Source organism: Cavia porcellus, unplaced genomic scaffold (assembly GCF_034190915.1).
Source record: "Cavia porcellus strain 051 isolate PalLab524CR breed Dunkin Hartley unplaced genomic scaffold, mCavPor4.1 scaffold_2, whole genome shotgun sequence".
Lineage (NCBI taxonomy): Eukaryota > Metazoa > Chordata > Mammalia > Rodentia > Caviidae > Cavia > Cavia porcellus.
In genome coordinates, this window is record NW_026947485.1 from 16,973,299 (window position 1) to 16,983,482 (window position 10,184).

General features: G+C 32.7%; 1 long non-coding RNA gene across 1 annotated transcript; it reads left to right on the plus strand.

Annotated features, from left to right (window-relative positions):
• The first annotated feature begins 1,870 nt into the window (after positions 1-1,870).
• On the plus strand, positions 1,871-9,104 carry LOC134473685 (uncharacterized). The gene is made up of 2 exons (XR_010044066.1): positions 1,871-2,267; positions 7,565-9,104. It is a non-coding gene; the product is annotated as an uncharacterized LOC134473685 (long non-coding RNA).
• The last annotated feature ends 1,080 nt before the right edge of the window (positions 9,105-10,184 follow it).

Consider the following 10,184-nt stretch of genomic DNA (forward strand, 5'->3'; position numbering starts at 1 on the left):
TTTCCTATTCTGTGTATTGTTTTTCTCTTTCTTCACATATATATTATGCACTAAAATTTTTTTAAACATGAAAAATTTTTGTACTTCTTTATGCCATATGTTTTTTATTTATAGTTTTAGTTCTTGCATTTAAGTCTGTGATCTACACTGAGTTAGTTATTTTCTGAAAGATGCTGTCCAGTTTCTTTCTGGATAGGTATATTTGTCATTTTATTTATTTATTTTTGAGGCAGAGTCTCACGATGCAGTTCAGGCTGGCTTTGAACTCACTTTGGAGACCACTCAGACCTCGAACTTGCAGCAATCCTCTTCCCTTGGGCTCCCAAGTTCTAGGATTGCAGGCATGTGCCACCAGGTCTGACTTGCATAGGTGTATTTGTGTAATTTTCACATGTATAAATGAATGCTGAACAAGGAAAAAGCCTTCTTCTGAGGTTTTCATTCTCTCTGTAAAACTGTGTTGACAGAGGAGAAGTCAGATAAGGTCTACTGGAAAAAAAATGAAGGCTTTATGTGTCTTTAATGTATCAAGTTCATTCATTTAAAAAATGATTTGGATAACAGGTTGTAACATATTTATTCATTACATTGTAATGCCAAACAGATCTTATTCCTTTTTCTGATACATATTTCAAAGTCACTTCTTTGTTGAAGTGTTTAGAACAGATTTATTTTACCTCAAGATTCAGAAAGCTTCTCCAGTTGATTGATAATAATAATAATAAAATACTAGAAATGACACAAGAATAAAACAAAAAATAAGTGTAATTTTAACCACTTTTGTAAGATATATTTTGTTAGTTCTTCTTACCTTTATTTTCTTCCCTGGATTTATGATTCAAACTCTTAAGTTCAGATAAAAAGAATTAATCCATTTACATATGGAGACTGCAAAATGTCCAACTTTGTAGTCACAGAAAAAGAGCATAAATATTTTTAAGGGACATATATATTTATTAACTGCACTTTAATTTCTCCTTCAGTTTTGAACACAGTTGACTCTGAAAACTGATCAAACTTTAGTTGTCAAATTTTAAAGAAAGAGGATGATGACATTTGTATGATGCAAAAATTAATGATTGAAATAAACATACTAAATACAGTTTAACATATATAAGATAAAGGTGGTCTATACAAATTGAGGGCCAGACCATTTAAAATGACTTCAGGAGATAATTTTTTGTGGTGCAATTCAATGTAAATGATTTTATGTTTGAATGCATCAATTTTTATCTTCACCGTCAGTAGCATTTATGCAGTATTATGTATTCAAGTGTGATTGTATGGATTCTGGACAGCTATCTTGGGACTACAAAGATATTAAGTCAGCAACAACAATCCATCATAGATTAACTTTGCCTTCACTTGAGTAACACTGGATTCTAAGCTGCATATTTTTTCAGTTACCTATGGCAACCAACAGAAAGTTTCAGTCCAAAAATTCAATAAATATGAGCCCCCCTACCACCTTTCTATATGTCTGTCTATCTAGTCATCAAATTCCTTTTATTTTAGGGATTAGTCATGAGATTTTCATCTTGCTTTTACATGCATTGTAACTACTGGGAGTAATTTTGCTGTAATTTATTTTCCTTGGCAATCACAGAGGCAGGGTGGGGTTGGGCTGTTGATTACGCTTAATATCCTAGTGGGTAGGATGCGATCATGTTGGTTAGTATGGACTTTGGCAAGCTTGTTCACTCTTTATAACATGGGGATTATTTCAAATATTAAGTCCTTTTGTAGGATGTTAACTTGTTCATTTAAGAAAAAGAACTCAGAAAACACCAGGGGTGGAATTAATCTTGATGAATCAATAATGCTTATGAGAAGTAGTGAAGCAGAAAAAAATTAGAAAAATGGCTTTTGAAATGATTAAAATTAATTACAACCTCTGGCAAAGTGTAGACCTGAGCCAAGGAGGCTTGCTTGGTCTCTCCTTCAGCTCAAAGCAGTTTGCCAAGGGTTTACAAGCTCTCCATTGTGCTCCACCTGCCTTCCTCGGTTGTGCCCCATGTTCCCTAGGTTGGCTGCGTGCTACTCCCTGGGGATCCCTGTGTTCCTGTTCAGGACTTCACGTTGTCCTCTGAGAGCCCAAGAATTTCCTCAGCACTGCTCCGTGTGTCAACTCATTTCACTGTGCTTGCTTCCCAGTTACTCACACTGATTTTCTTGGTAATGAACCGAATTCGCAGAGGTGATTTGGAGCCAGGGAAGAGGGGAGGGTAGTGCCACGACAAGCCCTTGGAAGAAATATTTTAGGACAGGTAAGTTCCTGCCCTTCATGAAACCACTGCTCTCTTTGACAATACATAAAGGCAGATATGCTGAGAGTGAAGTAACCCACACCCTTGTTCAAAAATCCTTTCTTAGATTTCCAGTTAAAGGCTTTTAAACAAAGTGGTTGAAAAACATTTTCTCTTATTTAAATGAGTCTTTACAAAGGAAGAACTATCAAAATGCATGTAAGCATAATACTCCTGCTGCTTGTGGTTGAAAATTTGTCAGAAAGTACATCATTCACATTATTTTCTAATTGTAGGTGGCTTTGCAAAAAGTAGTTTTTTTCAACCACACACTTACATTTAGCAATTATGTTAGTGATTAAGGTGTGTGCACCAACATGACAACGCATCTATTGCCATGAGATCTTGAAGAAATAATGGTATTTCTAGATGCATGCTAAAAGTTAATAGTAAAGTCAATAAACTATGGCACTGGAAAGGAGCTCATAAATCCAGCTCCCTTATTTTCCAGATAATAAGAAAGAACCTCCAAGACCTGACCAAGTTACAGAGCAAATCAGGGTTTGACAAACCTTGCAGCCCTAACACTGAACTGGAATGGCAGGATTCTGGGTTTTCTCCTCTGCAGGGACTTTTTTCATGCTGGCCTCCAGTCCTGTATCTTCTTAGAGTGCCCTGCTTCTCTCTGGGGACTACAACAATGAAAATCCTGAGTTTTTCCCCCAGGAAGATTTGAGGAACATACAGTAGCTGCATATGCTAACCACAGAAGAAGCTGAAAATTATAATCTTCACTCCTTTAGAATTAAAAAGCTCTGTTTAAGGAAAACCTGAGGCACAGCAGATTTCCTCAGAGTTTACTTTATTTTAAGGTTAATTCTCATTTTGACACATCTCTCTAGTAACTAACCTTCTACTATAAGGCTAGCGTGGTCTCATCACTTGGTCTCTAGTATTTCTCTAAGAAATGAGGAAACACTTGTCATAGTGGAAATGTTCCCTTAAAAACTCATGTAGCAAATAGTATTTTATCAGTCTTGGGAAATATCATCAATTAACTTATAAAAACTAAAAATGTGTTTATATATGAATAATATGTAATATATAAACATAGGCTCATCTAATTGTTACAGATGATGCTTAAACTCACCATGACTCCCATAACCATCTTCAGAAATGACAGCTGTACCAGTTTGGTGAGGATTCTTTCAGAATCACATGTAGGCTATTTCCATGCACATTTATATCATAAAATACATGATACTGTCTTTTTAAAGTTTAAATTATAGCATGGTACAAATACTTCTCAAGAATTTGTTTTTAATTTTCTCCCCAAATGTGTGGAGATATTGAATATGTTAGTAATATACTTGTTTATTTAGCAAGTGCTCTGTTTATAGATTTTTGGGTTGTTTCTAATTCTTAACCATTATGTAATGATGTTGGAGTTTCTACCTCTGTATATGCCCCTTTGATCTTGTGTGCCAGTATCATTCTGTATGTAAATAGAAAATTGCCAAATCATACATTGGATGCACTTAGGTTAGCAGATACTGAAGATTTTCCAGGTTCCTTTATCACAAAGAACGTGTGTGAGAATGACAGGTTCCCCGCACTCTAGAGTATTTTTAGCATTTAAAGAATTTGTTAGCAGTAACAAATTTGTTTTGATTCTCATGTTACACAAATTGTTTTTGCTACACACTGTTATGTACTCCCTATTATCCCTGGCTTGCTAAAAGTTTTTTTTGTTTTGCATTAATGAATACTAAAGCTTATTGAATATTTTATTCTGTGTTAACTTTGATGATCAAAATAATTTCTCCTTTAAAATTTTAATGCAGTGAATTATGGTAATGTTCTCCTATGCAAAAACTACCTTTATGTTCTTTGAATAAACTGTAGTCATATTATATTAAATTGTTTTCATGCAGTCATATATAATTTGCTCATATATTTTTCAGGATTTTTGAGTCTGTGTTCCTAATAATCTTTTCTTGTTCAGTCCATGTCTGATTTGGATTTTAGTGTCAAGAAAGGCTAAAAAAGGACAGTTTGGATATCTTTTTCTGTTTGATATAATTTGGATCAATTGGTTAAGGCAGGGATTAACTTGCTTCCTATAAATTTGATGAAACGAGAATAAAACTATGTTGCAATGGTACATATGTAACGCATACCTATTAACCTGCTGATTCAATTTCTAGAGTGACTCTATATTATCAGTTTTTCTTTTTTAACTCTTGAGCTAATTTTACTTCATAGTCTCCTAAAACCTTCTTTTATTTAATTTTATTGGTATGAGTTTGTTTATATTATCCTCTTATGGCATTTTAAGTTTTGCTCTTTTTCTGTATCTTTAAATGTTTTATTTGCTATGTTAATCTTTCCAGATGTGCCTATTCTATAGTTTGTTGGAAATATCATAGTTAGTTTTGTTTATTTTCAGTGTTTCTTCTTTTTATGCTTTAATAAGTATTCTAAAATATACTACCTGTGTTTCATCAGACAAAATTTTTCACTCTGCAGTTTATTACCTGTTTTTCATAGTACTGGTTTTCCCTGAATTCATGGTTGAGGCATGACCCTCTTTCTTTAGACTCCTTGTTAAAATATGGGCTCCTCCCAGCATTATTGGTAGAGATGATACAATTTCAATTTAGTGGTTGAAAGAGTGAAAAATCTTGCGCTATTATATGCATATATTTTAATTATTGTTATTAATTTATTTTGCAACTTGACCATCTTGCCATTTAAGCTGGACATGTGTGACTTCCTTGTGGCTTTGCAGCTGTGTTATAGAAATTAAATTGACAAAATGGGGCCCACCAGTGTGGGGGACGTGGAATGAAACAGGGAAGAAGAGAACGATAGTTCTTGGGAGCCTGTTGATTCACTTCTTCCTTGCGTCTCATCTGTATCCTAACTATGTGCACAAGGGATGGTATTAATTAGGAAGTGGAGAAAAGTTAATTTAGGGAATTAAAATAAGTGATGCTGGTTGACTTATGGGAAAAGTTTCCAATAGTGCTAGAGGAATGTAAATTCATAAAAAATTTAGGGACACTTTGATGATATGTATCAAATCCTTAAATGTATAAATAAGCTAGGTAATTCTGAGTTTCAAAATTTATTTCCAAGAAATAATCAAATAAACATCCAAAGATGATTATCTGAAAATGTTTATCATATAATTATTAATATTGGTCAATAAAATTAAGTGTAAAAAACCATTAGTAGGAAGGTGACTAGATGAAGTACACATCCTAGAATTTGAGTTATTTAAAACATTCATAGAATTTTACCATGTAAAAACTCCCATGGCTTATTTTGTTGTACAGAAATGTTATAATATGCTATGCTTTTGAAAATTCACAATTTTGGATTACATATAAACAGTCTCAAATGCCCTGTAATTAAGATGCTTTATAATTGCTTTAACTTCACTGTACCAAAGTCCTACCATGCTCAAAATTTAGAACATGCTAGAAGACTTTTCCAGAAAATAATTTGAAAACCAGTATTAAGTAATTTGTGTTAGATGCATTCAACAAAACACTTATATTAACAAAGAATTAACAAGCATATTCATTATCACAGAAAGCAATATACATAATCATAAAGTAACTATAAAAGTATCTTATGCCTACATTACCCATGTGTACATGTATAATATATAACATGCATTATATATTAAGTAAAATTAAAGATATATAGAATCAAATAATTTTGTAAAATATTATTTTCACATTACAAATTTATAGCTAAATTCTGGCATAATATATGTTAAAAATTTAATGTAGTAAAGAAATTATGGATGTTTTCATTTTATTTCCACATTTTTTTCTTTTAAACATCTTGCAAAAGCAAGATACTAGCTTATAGTGAAAAAAATATTTTCATTTAAAAGGATGAAAGTATTAAAAGATGGTACTACTTTTCTTTAGGGGTCTAAAATTTCATTAAGAGAATTCAAAACTAATTTCAACAATAGTACCATTATGAAAATAATAAATATATAGCATATTGAAGTAAAATAAGCACAGTGAATTATACTTGACCGGCATATCTTATATGTATAATATCAGTTTATTTTTGAAAGCTAAACAAGTTTATGTTGATTTTTTTTTGCCTCAGGCATACCTGAATGATTAGTCCAACATTCAAAATTACTGGTGAAAAACACTACAATATTAAAAAATATCTATCAGTTTACTTGACTTTGAATGAACAGAAACGTTTGTCTTCATGCTTAACTAAGTGAATTGGTTGCACTCCGCCGCTGTTAGCATTGCTTGAGTCTTTGCTTGGTGCCCAGGCCTGGGTGGGGTGATTCGCCCTGAGAGCTCAAGCCTCCAGCTTGGACTGCACAACACGTTTTGCTGCCCCCTTGTAGCATTGTGCTTTGATCCTGTCCTGTATGCTTGGCCAAAGCCTTTTCTTCCTTTAGTGTTCCAAAAAGCTTATGCCATCTAGGAGTCCTTTGAAGTCCAAGGCAAAGAAGAATTTGGATAACATGATTTTTCCACGTCGGAGTTTTGTTTGAAGACTATTTTTCTATGTCCAGATGCATTTTGCTAGGAACTGAATGTACTGTCAAGGCTCAGGGCACTGTGTAGCACACCACACAACTACAGGTAAATAACTTCAAGGTGATTTTCTATGATAGAAGAACAGAAAGCATAGTGGCTATATGAAATATGTATATATCCTAAATATGCTCTTTTTAATAAGTAACAGAGGAAAAGCTTTCCATAAAATCACATATACCTTTCCTGAGGACTTAAAAACCATAGGCCTTATAGGGAAAGATCCCTGTTATTAAACATTCTTGATTTCTTGCCTTGCTAAAAAGTGGTGGATTTATTGCATTATTGAGCACCTGTTGATCATTTATCATTTGACTTTCTTTCCAGGTAATTTCATCTTAATTTATAGAAGTCAAAAAATACCCAGAAATGTCTTATAAGTTGTACATTTGTAGAAAAATAGGTACTAAAAAGTTGAGTAATCCTTAATTTCAGTGCAAATTATTATTTGAAATTAATATACAGAAAATGACAAGTAAAGCTAAATTGGTTGTAATTGTCAATTGAAATCCTATCCATTCAGTTCTAATGCTTTTTAAAATTTTTTATTATTTTATTTACTGTATTTTCCTTTTTTTTCTACTTTGGTATAAAAATATGTCATCAAAGAGAGTTCCTAATTCTGAACTATTTGTACTGTACTGTTCTCCAGAAAACTCTGTCCCATTTAGATACTATGTTTTGAAATAAAAACTTCCACTTGTTATAATTTTTTGTTTAATGTTACAGATGGTTTGAGTAAGCAAACATTTATCCATCAAACACCCTGGGATTGCCACAAATTGTATTTAAAAGCCACCAGCTCTCCCTGTTGGGGTAACCGGGAAGGAGACCATCCAGGCAGAGTGAAGGCTGGGGGAGAAGGACCTCCCCCCACCATGAGCAACTGGCTGATTCAGAGGAACACAGGCTGAGATGATGACAACTGAAGTAAAGAAACAACTTTACACTTGTACTGTTTGGTTGACTTTGCAAGCCCAGAGCCAGTAGTCTGAGCAACTCTGTAGAGGACAATAACATACAATGTAGTAACTATTGTGAATTTCCCTGGTAACATTTGATCATCTTGAAATCTCTCAGTGTTGTTCATTCACAGTCTTATCACTGTTTTGTTTTGTTTCATTTTATTGTTCTGTTTTATTTCCTTAAAAAAATTATTTCCTTAAAAAAAAGTCACCAGGATTTTATCTGATTCTCAAGTAATTGTTACTTGAGAATAAAGATATTTATGCAAAGTGTTTAGAACTTGATATTTAAAGTGATTTTTTATTTTGCTAAGGATAAGATATGATTCTCTAAAGGGTAAATGGTAATTTTATGTAAACATGTGAGGTTTGCTTGGGACTAAGTTTTTGTTATTTGCAATAGTCATGTCATTACTACATAGGAACGTGCAACCTATATACATGTATGAAAAACATTTCTGCATGAGGAAGTTTTAAATTGGTGTGTTAATTGCATCTTATTAATTTGATATAAGCAATGTTATTGTTTAGTATTTGTAACATTTACAGTGTCCTGCAATTACTTCATAGATATTTAATCTTGTCCACTAGGGGCTACCTTTAAAAGTCACCAAAGTGGTAGTTAAAATGAACTATGGTTTCCTAGTAAACAAACTCTTGTATCTTAGACATTATTTTCCTCTATACTTAATCATAACTTTCTGTTAGATCCAGAAATTGATTTTAACTTACATATGACAGGTGTATTTTTAATGGTATTTGGAAGTAGTACTAAATTTCTTGAAATTGATTAATAAATAATCACATCTATATAAAATACAGTAGCTAGGGAATTTTAAAAATACACCGCATGCAAAAAATAGGCTTCTAACATGTAAAAAATAATTCCAGGGAACTTTCTATGAATTGAATTTTTTAAAATGCCCATGGACTTTATTATTTCAAAGTATTCCTACAGTCTGATCTCCAAATTTACCAGCTATTAGTGTTTGATCTAAGTTTCACACTCAAGAAAATCTGCAGAGCAAGAGAGGAATAGCAAATAGTACTTTTGCCACAGGGTCAGTGTAGTCACTAATAAGCTTCAGGACTTGGACAGTTACCCGCGGATGTCATGGAAGTGTTTGATCATCTTGAAAGCTCCTGCTATTGAACAATCATGGTACTCAGGTAGCTAAACTAGAGACTATTGTGCTTTAGATCAAGTGCTTTTTGTTGTTGTTCTTCTCAGCTCCAGCAGTAGTGAAAAGTGCTGTTTTAAACTTGGTTTTTGAGGTACTATTGCAATAAAAAATGTGGTGGTATGTTGTTTTGTGATGTCAAGTGTTCTATTTGAAAATTTAAAGAAAAATTAGTGTCTCTCAAACAAGAGACACAAAAATTATGCAAAAGTGATTTGTGTCATGTTTTTTTAAAACTGATATTATATCCCAGAAGTATTGCTATATTGAAAATATTTTCATGTGGGCCTCACTTAGAGAGTACGTGAGAAATAGGTCACAATGTAAAATACTGCAAAGCCTGTATTTCACAGTTGAATGAAAAGGAAGTAAAAATTATATATTTGCTTTGTTGTTAATATTAAAAATGTAGTTATGCACTAACATTATCTTTTTTTACATAGAATTTATAGCTGAGTGGTTTTCAAAAATACTAAGGGCAATATAGAAGGAAAATTGAAGTTATGAGTTATCTAATTAATGAAGGTAAAACTTTATCGTTATGCTTAAGATGTCCCTGCATTAAAATAATGAATCTCTTTATTGCAGATAAAGCTTAGTCACAGTCCCTGGGCTTATTATCTTCTTGCCCTCTTCCCAAGATGACTGTTACCTTGATTCACTGTGTTTCTTTCCAGGCCTCCTCAGTCTATAGTCAGAGCCTATATTTGGCATCCCCAAAGCTCTTAAAAGGAGGTCAGCTTGTAGTAATTTTTCACTGGGGTTATTACTTGCATTTAAATTTTACCTGGAAAGTATTTTTCTCTAAAACAATAAATCATTTTCAGTCTGTTGAGCCATTGACATTAAAAATTATTCTTTTAAGAAGTAGAATTCTCAAACCTCTATAATGATTTTTTTTCCTTACACAAAACTAAAAGTTACTAAATTATAAACTCAGTGTCTATAGTGTAAAGTCTGTAGAAAACTATTTTTTGGAAAAATAAATGACTCTTGAAAAAATATTTTATAAATACTCTTTGATTCATTATTATTTGCTTCTGTAATTATCATTTTACAAAGTCAGGAGAGAGGCTTTGTGTTTTCACAAAGCTGTCATTGTGTTTTCCAGGACATACACACCTGTACAAAGTCCCCAATAATGAATGTCTAGGGAAAAAATTATTCAAATGCTCCATTTGTGAGGGATTTTCACCAAAATCT